Source organism: Rana temporaria, assembly GCF_905171775.1.
Source record: "Rana temporaria chromosome 4 unlocalized genomic scaffold, aRanTem1.1 chr4x, whole genome shotgun sequence".
NCBI classification, from domain to species: domain Eukaryota; kingdom Metazoa; phylum Chordata; class Amphibia; order Anura; family Ranidae; genus Rana; species Rana temporaria.
The window spans coordinates 1641862-1660228 of NW_024404460.1; the positions used below are offsets into that span (position 1 = coordinate 1641862).

The window sequence follows — 18367 nt, forward strand, 5'->3', positions numbered from 1 at the left end:
CTCTGCAATACCCCATACTCTGCCATACCCCATACTCTGCCATACCCCATACTCTGCAATACCTCGATACTCTGCAATACCCCAATACTCTGCAATACCCCAATACTCTGCCTGCAATACCCCATACTCTGCCTGCCATACCCCATACTCTGCCTGCCATACCCCATACATTGCTATAACCCATACTCTGCCTGCCATACCCCATACATTGCTATACCCCATACTCTGCCATACCCCATACTCTGCAATACCTCGATACTCTGCAATACCCCGATACTCTGCAATACCCTGCGCAATACTCTGCAATACCCCAATATTCTGCAATACCCTGCGCAATACTCTGCAATACCCCAATACCCTGCGCGATACTCTGCAATACCCAAATACTCTGCAATGCCACCAATACTCTGCAATACCCAAATACTCTGCAATACCCAAATACTCCGCAATACCCCAATACTCTGCATATATAATGTTTTGGGGTTCTATGTAATTTTCTAGCAAATAAATGGTGATTTTTCCATGTAGGAGAGAAATGTCAGAATTGGCCTGGGTGCTCCAGAATGTCTGATGGTGCTCCCTGCATGTTGGGCCTCTGTATGTGGCCACGCCGTGTAAAAGTCGCACACTTGGGAGGAATAGCAGAATGTGTTTTGGGGTGTCATTCGTGGTATGCATATGCTGTGTGTGAGAAATAACCTGCGAATATGACAGAAACAAGTTTTTATTTATTTATTTTTACAGAATTTTCTGTCGTTTTTCTTTTATAGCGCAAAAAATAAAAAACCCAGAGGTGATCTAATACCACCAAAAGAAAGCTCTATTTGTGTGGAAAAAAAGGACAACAATTTCAAATGGGTACAGTGTTGTATGACTGAGTAATTGTCATTCAAATTGTGAGAGCACCGAAAGCTGAAAATTGGTCTGGTTAGGAAGGGGGTTTAAGTGCCCAGTGGTCAAGTGGTTAAATATGAAATGCTGACGGCATACCTTGTCTAGAAATGGTTGTGATTTCTTCGGCAAAGCTTCGGATTAGCTGCCATTATTAATTATTTATTAGTCCCCCTCTGCAGCTGATTCCAGTCTTCCTGTTGGCATGACCTGTGCTTGTTAAACCCTCAACGTCACTTCCCTGATCACGCCACCTTCTTGCTGCAGTTCATATTCCCAGTCTGAGCCAATCACTGTCATCGTGAATAACACAGCTGGCTGAAGGGGGTGTGTCAGACAATAATCTCCAGCTATTGGCTGGCAGTCCCTGGACATGTTCAATCTCTGGTATGCCCCTGATGCATGCATTAACACTTTCCTCATGATGTCTGGTGCCTCACCTTTGGCATCATCTAAAGCAGGGGTCTCCAAACTGTGACCCAAGGGCTAGATGTGGCCCCTTGCTAGCCTTTATCCGTCCCTTGGACACTATTACTCCCACTGGCACCAACAATGGGGCACTATTTCCTCCACTGATACCATTGATGAGATATTATTCCTCCTACTAAGAGGGGCATTACACCTTCTATTGCCCAGTGCCCACCAACCCTTAGGCCATATTTATCCTTACAGATGCCAGGCCCCGAACAATTCTACCCCCGCTAGACACAGCCACAACCCGGCCCTCCTAAAGCCTGAAGGACAATAAACTAGCCCTTTTTTTTGAAAGGTTTGGAGACCCCTGATCTAAAGCAAAAAATTGTAAATGACCTTGTGACCTCGTAGATCTTTGTGCAGTCAAATATCTATAAAAAGTCTGAGTCTTTAGGCTCTAGTTCAGACTCTGCAGTGTATTCTTTTGCAATGCACATAGGGAAGGCTGTTTAGTTTAGTGATATATTTTTATTTTACATGTATCCTGGAGTTTTTATTTAAAGCGGGAGTTCACCCATTTCTAAATTTTTTTTTTTTCTTCCCCTAGATTCCTGCTCGTTCGGTCTAGGGGAATCGGCTATTTGTATTAAAATAGGTGCAGTACTTACCCGTTTTCGAGCTGCATCTTCTTCCGTCGCTTCCGGGTATGGTCTTCGGGAGCGGGCGTTCCTTCTTGATTGACATTCTTCCGAGAGGCTTCCGACGGTCGCATCCATCGCGTCACTCGTAGCCGAAAGAAGCCGAACGTCGGTGCGGCTCTATACTGCGCCTGCGCACCGACGTTCGGCTTCTTTCGGAAAATCGTGACGCGATGGATGCGACCGTCGGAAGCCTCTCGGAAACCTGTCAATCAAGAAGGAACGCCCATTCCCGAAGCCCATACCCGGAAGCGACGGAGAGGATGCGTCTCGTAAACGGGTAAGTACTGCACATATTTTAAAATAAATAGCCGATTCCCCTAGTAATAACGAGCAGGAAGCGAAGGGGGAAAAGTGCCCTCTAAGGGTGAACCCCCGCTTTAACTGCTCAATTTTGTCTAGTGGTTTTGTTTGAGAAGTTTTAGACATACTGATCCTTGGATCCCCAGTGGTCACTGGTCGTACACATTTTCATGCACCCTTTCTCAACTCCACTTAAATGGTCTAGGGCAGGGGTGTCAAACTGGCGGCCCTCCAGCTGTTCCGAAACTACAAGTCCCATCATGCCTCTGCCTGTGAGAGTCATGCTTGTAACTGTTAGCCTTGCAATGCCTCATGGGACTTGTAGTTTTGAAACAGCTGGAGGGCCGCCAGTTTGACACCCCTGGTCTAGGGCTTCTGAAGTTATTATTATTGAGACCTGCATAGGTCTTGAAGGCTCAGGGAGAGACCAGACCACCACTGCAGTATCAGAGGGGAGCAGATGAAGCACCAGCTGCCAGGATATGGAAGGCTCAGTAATTGTAAATTCTCTTTTATACCTCCTAGCCTAGACCAGGAGTGAGTAACCTACCTAGCCTAGACCAGGAGTGAGTAATCTACCTAGCCTAGACCAGGAATGAGTAACCTACCTAGCCTAGACCAGGAGTGAGTAACCTACCTAGCCTAGACCAGGAGTGAGTAACCTACCTAGCCTAGACCAGGAGTGAGTAACCTACCTAGCCTAGACCAGGAGTGAGTAACCTACCTAGCCTAGACCAGGAGTGGGGCTTATTTAATCAGTGGCCAACAAAATAATAAACTTTAAAAACTTAGTAGCTGGCAATATTTTATTAAACAACTTTTTATTAGGTCATCCCTAATGCAATGGCTTCTCTTTGGTGCGTGTAATGTTAATAGCTGGTATAGCTAATATGTTTTTCTACTTGCAAGTGCAACTGATCTTCCATATTTGCGACAGTCAGTCAGTCATGATGAGGTAGATTAGTTAGTGGTGGTCGGTCAGCACTTAGGTGTCTATTACACCTTTAGATTTTCTCCAGGGACCAAGTGGATGCGCCATGCCACCAAGCGGATAAAATCTTGCGGAGATTCCCCTTTACACTGCTTGATGTGTAGAGGGGAATCCCTTTGTATTCTGGCCGCCCGGCCTGGGGAGGACACTCAGCTCCGCCCTGGTCAGAGTACAGTAAAGTACTACACCTTCCTGCACAGCTCTGCAAACTTGGGATGACACAGCGAATTGACACGGACACCACTATCTCCTACACACACATTGATTAGGTGCATCTCACTGAATATCAAAAATGGAAAACTGGTATGTAAGTGAAAACATCTCAAGAGGTTACATGATTGTCTACAAGGGCTGGGAGATAATTGCCTTTATATAATGTTAGGGTGAAGAAGCCATGTGTATTTCTATTGTATTATCTATCTATTGTATTATCTATCTTACCTGGCAGGGGAGACACCATGATCATGAAGGCGGTTCTCCCAGGGCGAGGCACGGCTATTGCACACTCTAGGCCGTGCTGATCGTGGTTGTCTTCCCTGCCGCTTCTCGGCCTTTTGGCTGGGACTGGGTGTGGTATCTGTCCTTATCAGTTGTCAGCGGAGCGCTGAAGCACCTCCTACATGGGGAGGGTGGATGCAATCCAATGACGTCATTGCACCTGGAAGGATGGTTTCAGCAGGGACTACGCCGTGCTGCCCGACAGAATACTGGGGGCCGGCCCATGGTTGAGTCTGAGCCATCTGGAAGGGTGCTCCTGGTGAGGATGGGTGCTGTGCTTGGTCTTGGTCTTTTTGCCGAGTTCTAGTCTGGCCTTCTGGCTGGCTGGTGTAAGTGCTATCTCTGTCGGCGATCCGGTTGGAGGAGCTGGTAATGCCCTGTGGTAGGACAGGGCAGAGCCATGCAAATCCGCTGGGTTGACGGAGGGTCTGGAGGGGCTAGTATTGGTGGAGGCTGCTAACTGGAGCGGCAGTTCTCCCCAAGAAAACCTTGAAGGGCTCTCTAGCTGACAGGGGTGGAGGGCTGCACTGGCCAGTCGGGGGGTCGGATATGGAACGAAAAGCCTATGGTGCATGTGCCCCTGGAGTGGCAGTCCAGGGGTATCTGAAGATCACTGTGTGTGAGGGACACATTGATTGAAGGATACCACGGTCACTGCACCAGATACACGCTTTTTTTTAGCACCTGCCTCCTGGGCCGGGCCTTTTGGCTAGGACCGGAGGAATTTTTTATTCCTGGCCGGAGGGCCTGGTCATTGTTTCACCACAATGGCCACTTCTTTCACTCTCCTCTCCACTATCCCTTCCCCCACTTTATTTTATTTAAGCCTGTGTTTGTCACTTTTTTGTCTTTTTTTGTTGTGCACGTTTTGTCTCACTGTGTGATTAGTAGGGTGCGGGTCCTCGGGCCAGCCCTGAACGTCTTGGGAGTGGGTGGACATGGCCTTCTGGCTTAGTTCGCCTGCTCTCATGGGGTCTCCCTTCGGGGGAGCCCCACCTAGTACTGGGAGGGTTCTGTTTCGGCAGTCCCTCCGAGGAAGTTGGGTCCGTGTCGGCTTCGGTTGCTCGGACCACAGTACCTCAGTCCCCGTCTGGAGCCTAACGCCCCGGGGGATCAGGGTTATGGGTCCCTCTTCACAGGAGGACCACTTGACGTTGCACCCGTCTGCACGTTTTTGTGAACACTCTTTATGTGTGTGCACATTTTTTCTGCACCGGGTGGAGTTTTTTTGGGGTGTGTTCACACGCCATAGGCTTTTCAAAAAAAAAAAAAAAAAAAAAAAAAAAAAAAAAAATCTATCTAATGTATTTTCTTTTCTTCACAGATCAACATGAATACATACTTGACCTCCACGCAGTGGACGAAGGCCTGGACCTGCACGCGTCTGGTTCAGATCACCATCCTTCCTCCCCAGCAGTTTCTCCGGCGCATCATCTCCTCCACCGCTCAGCCTCACTACCCTCCCACCTGGACATATTACCCACTGGCGCATCCTCCCCAAGGCAGCAGGCTGGTCCAGGACACGCCCACTCTCCAAAACCATGTGAGTATCTGCGGCGCATTGTGGAGTGCCAAGAGAGACAGATTCGGAGGCTATCTCACTCTTTGGCCCTCCACAATCGCCGCCACATGCGTCAGTATATGGCTCTGGGGAGGTACCAACGGGCAACCCGAAAAATGATGTGTGACCAGTTTGCTGCCATGACCAGGTCCCTAGAGCGCCACATGACAGCCACAACCAGGACCCTGGAGCGCCACATGACAGCCACAACCAGGACCCTGGAGCGCCACATGACAGCCACAACCAGGACCCTGGAGCGCCACATGACAGACACAACCAGGACCCTGGAGCGCCACATGACAGCCACAACCAGGACCCTGGAGCGCCACATGACAGCCACAACCAGGACCCTGGATCGCCACATGACAGACACAACCAGGACCCTGGAGCGCCACATGACAGACACAACCAGGACCCTGGAGCGCCACATGACAGACACAACCAGGACCCTGGAGCGCCACATGACAGCCACAACCAGGACCCTGGAGCGCCACATGACAGACACAACCAGGACCCTGGAGCGCCACATGACAGACACAACCAGGACCCTGGAGCGCCACATGACAGACACAACCAGGACCCTGGAGCGCCACATGACAGCCACAACCAGGACCCTGGAGCGCCACATGACAGACACAACCAGGACCCTGGAGCGCCACATGACAGACACAACCAGGACCCTGGAGCGCCACATGACAGACACAACCAGGACCCTGGAGCGCCACATGACAGACACAACCAGGACCCTGGAGCGCCACATGACAGACACAACCAGGACCCTGGAGCGCCACATGACAGACACAACCAGGACCCTGGAGCGCCACATCACAGACACAACCAGGACCCTGGAGCGCCACATGACAGACACAACCAGGACCCTGGAGCGCCACATGACAGACACAACCAGGACCCTGGAGCGCCACATGACAGCCACAACCAGGACCCTGGAGCGCCACATGACAGACACAACCAGGACCCTGGAGCGCCACATGACAGACACAACCAGGACCCTGGAGCGCCACATGACAGACACAACCAGGACCCTGGAGCGCCACATGACAGACACAACCAGGACCCTGGAGCGCCACATGACAGACACAACCAGGACCCTGGAGCGCCACATGACAGACACAACCAGGACCCTGGAGCGCCACATGACAGACACAACCAGGACCCTGGAGCGCCACATGACAGACACAACCAGGACCCTGGAGCGCCACATGACAGACACAACCAGGACCCTGGAGCGCCACATGACAGACACAACCAGGACCCTGGAGCGACTGGTAAACAGATTGGAGGGGAATCCAAGTTCATAATTTATTTTTTTTGTTTATTTTTTTACTTTGTTTTAAATAAAAAAAAATGTGTTCAGAAATAATTGTTTTCTTGAATTTTGCTTTCCTTGTTAGGTTCATTAGGTGATGTACTGTATATAAATGAACTAGTCCATTTATTGTTACTAACTTACATTTAACCATCAGGCTGAACTTTAAGAGATTTCTCTCTACACTATTTCAATGTTCAAAGGGTAATCCCATGTATATTCATATTGTGTCCAGTCACGCCGTTCAGCTATCCCCCCACCAGAATCAAGGGCGGATCCAGAGTCTAGTCTCGGGAGGGGCACTGCCAGAAAATAAGGTGTTGCTTACAGAACTCAATTAGGTGTCCAGTGTGTCCACTGCAATGTTGCAGTACCGCTAAAAAATCAATGATCGCCGCCATTACTAGTAAAAAAATATTTAAATATAAATGCCATAAATCTATCCCATAGTTTGTAGACGATTGTCAGGCACTGCAGACGTGGTACAAGAGATGGTCAGAGACTGCAGACGTGGTACAAGAGATGGTCAGAGACTGCAGACGTGGTACAAGAGATGGTCAGAGGATACAGGAGATGGTCAGAGACTGCAGACGTGGTACAAGGGATGGTCAGAGACTGCAGACATGGTACAAGAGATGGTCAGAGACTGTAGACATGGTACAAGAGATGGTCAGAGACTGCAGACGTGGTACAAGAGATGGTCAGAGGATACAGGAGATGGTCAGAGACAGCAGACGTGGTAAAAGGGATGGTCAGAGACTGCAGACATGGTACAAGAGATGGTCAGAGACTGCAGACGTGGTACAAGAGATGGTCAGAGGATACAGGAGATGGTCAGAGACTGCAGACGTGGTACAAGGGATGGTCAGAGACTGCAGACATGGTACAAGAGATGGTCAGAGACTGTAGACATGGTACAAGAGATGGTCAGAGACTGCAGACGTGGTACAAGAGATGGTCAGAGGATACAGGAGATGGTCAGAGACAGCAGACGTGGTAAAAGGGATGGTCAGAGACTGCAGACATGGTACAAGAGATGGTCAGAGACTGTAGACATGGTACAAGAGATGGTCAGAGACTGCAGACATGGTACATGAGATGGTCAGAGACTGCAGACATGGTACAAGAGATGGTCAGAGACTGCAGACATGGTACAAGAGATGGTCAGAGACTGCAGACATGGTACAAGGCATGGTCAGAGACTGAAGACATGGTACAAGGGATGGTCAGAGACTGTAGACATGGTACAAGGGATGGTCAGAGACTGCAGACGTGGTACAAGGGATGGTCATGGTACAAGGGATGGTCAGAGACTGGAGACATGGTACAAGAGATGGTCAGAGACTGAAGACATGGTACAAGAGATCAATACAGCCTCATCAGTGCCCATCATTGCAGCCTCACTGTACAAATGATTGCAGCCCCACTGTATATATGAACGCAGCCCCACTTTTGTATACTAATGCAGTCCCACTTTTGTATATAAATGCAGCCCCACTTTTGTATATAAATTCAGTCCCACTTTTGTATATAAATTCAGCCCCACTTTTGTATATAAATTCAGTCCCACTTTTGTATATAAATTCAGTCCCACTATTGTATATAAATTCAGTCCCACTTTTGTATATAAATTCAGCCCCACTTTTGTATATAAATTCCGTCCCACTTTTGTATATAAATTCAGTCCCACTTTTGTATATAAATTCAGCCCCACTTTTGTATATAAATTCAGCCCCACTTTTGTCTATGAATGCAGTCCCACTTTTGTCTATTAATGCAGTCCCACTTTTGTCTATTAATGCAGCCCCACTTTTGTCTATGAATGCAGCCCAACTTTTGTATATGAATGCAGCCCCACTTTGTATATGAATGCAGCCCCACTTTTGTATATAAATGCAGCCCCACTTTTTTATATTAATGCAGCCCCACTTTTGTATATAAATGCAGCCCCACTTTTGTATATAAATGCAGCCCCACTTTTGTATATAAATGCAGTCCCACTTTTGTCTATGAATGCAGTGCCACTTTTGTCTATGAATGCAGTCCCACTTTTGTCTATAAATGCAGCCCCACTTTTGTCTATAAATGCAGCCCCACTTTTGTATATTAATGCAGCCCCACTTTTGTATATTAATGCAGTCCCACTTTTGTATATGAATGAAGCCCCACTGTGCATGGCACTCACCATGGCATTGCCTCGATCACACACAGCAGGTATCTCCTCTCCCGATGTGTGTCATGGAACAAACAGGAGCTGTAGGTCTGTGTTCGGCAGGGCAGTGTGCTCTAGCAAGGTCCCCCCCTAGACGGGCTTGTGTGATAGACAAAACACTGATTCAATCAGTGTTTCATCTCCATCTACTATCACACGAGCAGGTCTAGCACAGGCAGCATAGCCAAACACAGACCCAGCTCTCACACACAGCAAGAGATGCCCGGTGTCATACACGCAGGAGAGAGGGGGAGCGCAATTGCCCTGTTGCCCCCCCCCCCCCCTGGATCCACCGGTGACCAGAATACACATACACTCCTCAACAGTTTAAAGGGCAGTTATCATTTCCAGGGCTTGAGTAACATGGCAGCAGGGTAGATTACTCACACTGGAGACAATTACAGATGGTCATGAAACAGGCGGAGGATCAGAAAGGTCCCTGTTGTCTCCAGGGTCAGAGATGGCAAATGGGAGGGGTCCCGGGCATCGGGATGCAGCTCAGCAGTGACCAACTAATCTATCTTGCATAGAATCACGTTTCCAGCTCTATGCTTCTTTGTGCTATGTTGTGTTGGTAAGGAAACATATTCTGATCCTTGAGTTGACAGTCTCTCCATCAAGAGGAACTGTCATGCTGTTGATCTATTCTAATATTTTTCTATTCGAATTTGAGTTCATTCTATATGAATTTCGAATTTCAGAAAATGGAAGATAGATAGAAGAAGCCAGGTCATATTCTATTATATTTGATTACATTCTATTAAATCCCATTCTGTTCTTTACTATTCTTTGATTTTCATTCTATTGTTTTATTATTTTATATTCTATTTTATTGTATTCTTTTTTAGAAATCGATTTATATTTTTTAGATTTTGATTCAAATTTGCTTTCAATTTTAATTTGAATTTGTTTTCGAATCTAATTTGTTTTTGAATTCGATTTGAATAGAATTTGTTTTCTAATTCGGTCGAAATATTTTAGAATTTGGCCGGATTTTTCAAAATTCGGTCGAAAATGAACGAATTCCGAAAACGAATTTAACACATGTAACGAATCTAACTTAACAAAATTAATTAAATAACTAATTAAAACGAAACTAAACAACATTTTCCCTCTTGCACATGCCTACTCTGCCACAGGCCCTCACTGATTTGCTTACAGAGATGATCCTCCTTGAAAGAATTACACCTGGATCTCCTTCTTAACATCACCCAGGTACTGACTGACAGGTAATCAATCCTTCAGTGTCCGGCTACCTTGATCCCCGGTGGTTTGTTGAGATCCTTTTGGATCACCAGCCTCTCATTGGCTCTCCTCAGATGGACTCCCCACCGAACAGCTATACCGCTTGGGATCTTCAGAAATGGGAAACCAGTCGACCACTGGGCTCCAGCCACAGCTCAAATGTTCCGGACCAACATGGTCCCGAAACCAGAAACACCGCGTGGCACGCACGCCCCGGCCAGGTAGGCCATAATGTCAGGTGCCATGAAGTGGTCACCCTAAAGGTGGGTGCCACACTGGAAGAAGACCCAGAACCAATGGCGTCTGCCACATAAATACCCTCTCCCAGCATGCCCAGCGAGGAAACTCCCTCCTGATTGGCTGCTGGGAAAGAGCACCCAAGTCTCGACTCCACTGCTGCCACCTATCGTCCTGGGGTGGGAAAACACCCCAACAACAGCAGAATGAGCCCACAGCACAGCCAAGCTGAGACAGAGACCCTGAACATTGTAATTCGGATCAGAGTCATTAGCACTCCGATCTCCCTCTAAATTCCAATATCACCGGTACTTGGAAGTAACCAGGCGCTACACGAGAGATGTTACTAAATGTCCTGATCCTATCAGTGTTTCTATCATTTCCCTCTGCCAGTCGTGGAATCTGATCTCTCTGCCAGTCCCATCCTCTCTGTTTTCCCAGACTAGCATGACATTTGGTGACAGGTGTGGGGGGAGGGGGAGGGGTGCAGAGAGGAAATAAGACGGGGGATGGGGGTGTAAAGCAGCAGCTGTCCATGGCAGAGAGGAGGAGAGACAGAGAACAGCTGTACAAAGTTCCCGACTCCAAAGCTGTGCAAGTGAAGTGTGTACAACATTTACCATCTGATAGGAGGAGAGTCTCTGACACCAAGAATCATGCCGCATACACACGATCATTTTTACGGCATGAAAAAAAACAACGTTGTTAAAAACGTAATTTAAAACGATCGTGTGTGGGCTTCACATCGTTTTTCATGTTCTGAAAAACGACACATTATTTTTTTGAAAATGCTGCCTTTTTTGCATCGTTTTAAAAAATGTTGTTTTTCATATTGTAAAAAATGATTGTGTGTTGGCAAAAAACAACGTTTTAAACCCACGCATGCTCAGAAGCAAGTTATGAGACGGGAGCGCTCGTTCTGGTATAACTACCATTCATAATGGTGTAAGCACATTCATCACACTGTAACAGACAAAAAAGCGCAAATCATCTTTTACTAACAAGGAATCTGCTAAAAGCAGCCCAAAGGCGAATAGAACTTCCCCTTTAGAGCGCCGTACGCCGCAAGGACGTATTGGTTTCGACGTGGACGTAAATTACGTCCAGCCCTATTCACGGACGACTTACGCAAACGACTTAAAATTTTCACATTTCGACGCAGGAACAACGGCCATACTTAACATTACATATTCTACGCCGAACTCAACGGAAGCGGCACCTAGCAGCCAGCCTAAAAATTACACTTTAAGATACGACGGCGTAGGAGACTTACGCTGCTCGTATCTTAGCCTAATTTAGGCGTATCTCCCTATGAATCTGGCTATTTATATACACACACTGACATATACACATTAATATATACACACACACTAAATATACACACACTAAGGCCCCATACTCACGAGCAAACATGTCTGCTGAAACTGGCCCGCAGGCCAGTTTCAGCAGACATGTTTGGTCGTGTGTGGGCGCGAGCGGGCCGAATTCCAGCAAACATTTGCCCGCCGGGCCTTTTCCCAGCAGACAAATATTCCTGGACTTGTTTTAAAACAGTCCGCTGGAATTCAGCCCGCTCGGACATGTACGGTCGTCAGTACAGACCTACCGTACATGTCCAGGCGCCCGCCGTCCCTCGCATGCGTCGAATGACTTCGACGCATGCGTGGAAGCATTTTAAAGGCGGGCCGCCCACGTCGCCGCGTCATTGTCGCGGCGACACCGCGTCATCGACGCGGCGACACCGCGGACACGCCCCGCGTATTGTTTACGCGCGGACTTCTGTACGATGGTGTGTACAACCATCGTACAGAAGCCCTCTGGCAGACATGTATGGTGGAAACGGTCCGACGGACCGCTTTCACCATACATGTTTGTCCGTGTGTACCCGGCCAAACATATACACACAATGGGCCAGGTAGAATTGCGTTACTCCACGGCGGCGTAACGTATCACATTTAAGTTACACTGCCGCAAGTTTGACGGGCAAGTGCTTGATTCACAAAGCTCTTGCCTGTAAACTTGCAGCGGCGTAACGTAATTCCGTCCGGCGCAAGCCCGCCTAATTCAAATGGGACATGTATCATTTAAATTAGGCGCGTTCCCGCGCTGAACGTACTGTGCATGCTTCGTTTTGAAATTTCCCACCGTGCTTTGCGTGAAATTACGTTGCAAACGTCGTTTGCGTAAGCCGGCCGGGAATACGGAATTACGCTACGCGCGTCGCCGTTCGAAAAAATGACGTCACTGCGCGCAAAGCACGGCGGGAATTTCGAAACGGAGCATGCGCAGTAGGTCCGGCGCGGGAGCGCGCCTAAATTAAATGGCAACTGCCCATTTAAATAACGCGGGCTTACGACGGAGGCTGCCAGCGTAGGTTTTCATTGCAAGTGCTTTGTGAATCAGGCACTTGCGATGAAAACTTGCGGCGGTGTAACGTATCTACGATACGTTACGCCGCCGCACTTCTACGTGAATCTGGCCCTAAATTTACACACACATTAACATATACACACTAAATATACACACACACTAACAAATACACACACACTACCATATACACACTAATATACACACACACTAAATATATATACACACACTAACATATACACACTAATATACACACACACTAAATATATATATACACACACTAACATATACACACGCTAACATATACACACACACTAATATACACACTAATATACACACACATTAACATATACACACACTAATACACACCCACACCCTAAATAATACACACACACACTAACATATACAGACTAATATACACACACACACACTTAATACACACACACTAACATATACACACACACTAACATATACACACACCCACATATACACACACACTAACATATACACACACACTAGGATGTATTAATAGACTCTGTGACATCATTGAACAGGTGCTCTCTGTCTCTCTCCCTCTCCCTCTCTCTGTCTCTCTCCCTCTCCCTCTCTCTCTCTCTCTCTCTCCTCATTTCCTTCTTCCTACAGCAGAAGCACATGTCTACACCGCCATGGTAAGTCACATCTTCCTAATCTCTCTTTTTATGTCTTATCGCTCTCTTTTACTTGCACTAAACTCTTATTTATACTCATTGCATTGTACAGTGCCTTGAAAAAGTATTCATACCCCTTGAAATTCCACATTTTATGTGATAGACCAACACAAAGTGGCACATAATTGTGAAGTGGAAGGAAAATGATAAATGGTTTTATTTTTATTTTTTTTACAAATACAGTAAATATGTGAAAAAAGTGTGGGGGGTACATTTGTATGGCGCCCCCCAGAGTCAATACTTTGTAGAACCCCCTTTCACTGCAATTACAGCTGCAAGTCTTGTTGGGTATGTCTCTACTAGGGATGAGCCGAAAACCCTACCGGTTCGAAATTTCGGTGAACACTGCTAAAGTCTATGGGACACGAACATGAAAAATCTAAAGTGCCAATTTTAAAGGCTAATATGCAAGGTATTATCATAAAAAGTGTTTGGGGACCCGGGTCCTGTCCCAGGGGACATGTATCAATGCAAATGTTTTTTATTTTTAATTGCCATTTTTTCGGGAGCAGTGATTTTAATAATGCTTAACGTGAAACAATAAAAGTGAAATATTCCTTTAAATACAGTACCTGGGGGGGGGGATCGCCCTAGTCTGCCTGTAAAATAGGTACGAGAAATGGGGGTGGTGGCGCTGTCTGTTGTATACCCTGTGTGACCAGGGTGTGAACCTGTGAACAATCCTAGTGCTGAATAGCAAGGATCAACAGGATAAATGAATAACCAAACTGAATACTCAGTGATATAGTGATACTAAGTGTACACTAGATGGCGGTATATGAAAAATACCTAAATTAAATGTGGTACTAAAAAGTAAAAGTGTACTCAAAATGTGACCAGTAAAAAGTATTAAACCATAAACAATAATATATCAGGTGTATACATAAACTCTTCAGTGGCATACATATTTATGTATGTTATACACTGTGAACATAATTCTACCATCCACAGCTGGAAGCAAAACGTGTAACAAATCAGTGGTCAATCAGGTGTGCATTCATCTGATAGTGTGATCAGAAAAGTATATATATAAAAATTGAAATAGTCCTTCCAATTTAATAACTGTGAAGTATAAAAAATAAACAGCAGCAGATATAAAGTTCATTCGGTGGGTGTCATCTTGGTGACTTGCTAGGTGAACAGACAAAATGATTTAAGTGCAGTCGCTGTGGCTCCGGTGCTCCCCCTTATGTATCCCCACTCACCAGAGTTGAACACCCCTGCAGGGGTAACAAGCGTAGGTAGGGATTTCCACCAGGTGCTCCTCAGCTCGGATCTCCAGGCACTCGATTCTCCCAAGGTTCCCTTTAGATTCCACAGCAGGGCAAAAAAATATAAAGACGGCTGTCTTTATATACCTCCGGAGATAAAAAAGACAGGGACTCCCATAGTGTAGTAATTAAGAGGTAGCACTCAGGCTAAGATTTATTGGCTATGCCAGCAAGAAATACAGGTAACAAAAATAGCAGGGACTCAGATATATTGGAATAAAAAATATGAAAAAATAAAAATAAATAAAATGTTGTAAAAAGATCCAGGCTGGTTGGATTTGCCAGCCGTTAGGGTAATAAAAACAAAAAACTGCTGTACCAGCAGTGTCCCACTAAGCACTTGTTAGCCGGTACTTGTGACAGAGCTAGTTGAGCGGCGTGCGCTCCAGATGCGTCCCAGCTCGTCTCCCGGAAGTGCGTGGGGGTATGCGTGTATCCGCTTTTCCATGTTTATAACAGCACTGCAGCAAGATGACATTTCTATTTTTCATTATGTTTATTGAATTTTTCAAAATATTAGTGTACAAGCATTTTCAATAAAGCATTACACATCAAACTTTTGCGTTGAGAAACGCCAACTTCTTGTCTTACATAAGTTTAAATGAACTGACATATTATAAACTTTAATAAGTATATATATTTAAAGCAGGACTTAAGTAAATGGGGAGGGGAAATGATAAGAGAGAGGAGAGAAAGGTTTTTCTGTTTACTGAAATGAGTAAATAATATTACGTATCAATAGGCATATTCTATAATTTCATTTTGTTATGTGTTGACTAAAAACTTCCAGAATAAAGGTCAATTTTATCTAGAACAATCCATCAGGACTCCAGTAAGGCATGACATTCAGCGGAATTCACAAAGTGTGTCCAACAGGACCATTTATCAAGATACGATCTTGAAGAGTCCCTAGATTGATGAATTAATTCTTCCATTTTGGAAATATGGTTTACCTTACGTATCCATTCCGGAATGGTAGGTGGGAGATTTTGTTTCCACTTTGCTGGGATGCAAAGCCTCGCTGCGTTGATGAGGTGTATTATAATGGTGTCTTTGTAAACGGAGTGAGAGAGGCTAGACAAGTGTAGTAAGTATTGTCCCGCCGTGAAATCGGGAGAGTAAGTAGTTATTTGTACTATCAATTTATGTACTCCCGTCCAAAATTCAGCCAATACATTGCATTCCCACCAAATGTGTATCAAACTTCCCGGCGCGACCATACATCGCCAGCAAAGGGGCGATGTGTCTGGGTTAAATTTGTGAATGACCAACGGGGTCTTGTACCATCTTGAATAGATTTTGTATCCGTTTTCTTGTGTACAGATGTTCAATGTGCCTTTGTGCAATCGTTTAAATACATTCGCCCATTGATCATTCGTCACAGAAACTTGAAGGTCCTTTTCCCAGTGAAGGTTTGTGTTGTCCAATTGAGGGTCTACGTCAGAATTTAGAAGGTTATAAGTGAAGGAAATGAGGTGGCTCTGAGGGGATTCCCTAAGGCAAATTGTTTCAAATGGTGTCTTTGGCCTATACCATCCATTCATTGGTTCTAGCCTTTCAAGAAATATAGTGATTTTAACATAATTGATATTGGAGATTTTACAATTAGGGTCAGTAGTTTGGAAGGATTCAAGAGACAAAAGGATAGTATTCTTAAAGAAATCTGTAGCTCTGTATAACGTTACTGGAAGAGTATCGGATGTCGATGCGTTACTGTCAGGAAGATAAATTTCAGGATTTATTGTGATTGGGGTAACTGGTCCATACATGGAAGACACCTTCTTCGTCTTACATAAATTCCTGAATATCTTCAGGGACGCTCCTACCATGGGATGTGTTTTAGTTATACGAGGGATCTTTTTGGGGTTGATCCATGGTAGGTGTCTTATAGGTGCACTTGAAAAACAGGAAAGTTCCTCCAATGCTATCCAATCTTTGGATCGAGCATGCACTTGCCAGTCAATTATCTTGGATAGGTGGCAGGCCCAGTAGTACTTGCGCAAATCCGGAACTCCGATACCTCCCAGATGCTTGGGTTCCACCAATTTGTCCCATTTAATTCGTGGTTGTTTCCCACCCCATATAAAGTTTACGCAAATCTTACGAAAGGACGTGAAAAAAGAGCTGGGGATACAAATAGGCAGTGTCTGAAATAGGTATAAAAATCTCGGTAGGATGTTCATCTTAATTATATTCGCACGACCAAACCATGAGAATAGTCCCTTATCCCATCTTGTTAAATCGGATCTAACCACATTCAATAATGGAACAAAATTATTAGAGTATATGTCATCTAAATGGGGGGACAAATTAACGCCTAAGTAGGACAATACTCTATCTTCCCAAACAAATGGGAAGTTCTTTTTGCATAGATTAACCTGGTCTGGAGGTAGGGAGATATTGAGGGCTCTGGATTTTGCAAAATTAATTTTCAGGTTGGACATGTCTTGGAAGATGGAAAAGTCTTTTAACAGATTGGGGAGTGTAATGATAGGATTAGTCAGAAATAATAGCACATCGTCAGCGAATGCAGCTAATTTATATTGTTTATCTCCAATGGTTATCCCCACAATGTCTTGATTGGCTCGGAGCCTACATAGGAGGGGTTCCAATATTAGAACGAAAATGATCGGTGACAATGGGCATCCCTGTCGAGTTCCATTGGACACAGAGAAAGCCTCCGACAGGCTGCCATTTATTTTGATCCTTGCTGTTGGGGAGGAGTAGAGAAGGTTGATATATTGTAGCATACGTTCGTTTAGTCCCATAAATCCCAATGCTGCGTGCATATAATCCCAAGCTATCCTATCGAAGGCCTTCTCTGCGTCCAATGAAAGTACAAATCCCGGGAACTTCGATACCAGTAACCAATTTTGAATGTTAAGGACCTTGATGGTATTATCCCTGGCCTCCCTCCCAGGAGTGAATCCCACTTGATCCAAAGAGATTAGGTTATTCAGGAGGGGTAATAGGCGGTTCGCTAATATTTTCGCATACAGCTTCACATCCACGTTCAGCAGTGAAATGGGTCTGTAGTTGGAAACTAGATTTTTGTCTTTGTTCGGTTTTGGGACCATCACTATATGTGCTTCAAGCAGATCTTTGGTTGATGTCCATTGGGTTGGATCCAAATTAAATGCTTTTATAAAATGGGGGATTAGGAGTTCTTTAAAGGTTTTAAAATAATCAACTGAGAAACCGTCAGGGCCCGGGCTTTTCCCGACATTAAGTTGTTTGAGAGCTCCAAGAGCTTCACCTGTTTCCAAGGGCTTATCCATGTCTTTGGCTATCTTTGGGTCAATCGGTTTGGGACAGTATGAGCTTAGAAAATCAGTGATCATGGATCTCCTTGATCTTGAGTCGAATTTCGGCGTTGTGTCACGTAAATTATATAAATTAGAGTAGAATTTTTGGAACTGTCTGGTAATATCAGAAGTACAGGTTAATTTTTTACCTGTTGGATCATTGATAGAGTGGATGTTGTCAAATTTTTTGTTTGAAGCATTCAGGGAGTTAGCTAGAAGTCTGCCCGTTTTGTTACCATATTCATAAAAGAATTTCTGCGAGTAAACTATGTTACGTTTAATTTTTTCCTCCAATATTTGAAGTAATTCATTCCTGGCAGTAGTTAATTCAGCTAGT

General features: G+C 45.3%; 1 non-coding gene across 1 annotated transcript; it reads left to right on the top strand.

Moving 5' to 3' along the window:
- Window positions 1-3730: 3730 nt before the first annotated feature.
- LOC120921825 lies at window positions 3731-3889 on the top strand. The gene has a single exon (XR_005744995.1). It is a non-coding gene; the product is annotated as a U1 spliceosomal RNA (small nuclear RNA).
- Window positions 3890-18367: the final 14478 nt, after the last annotated feature.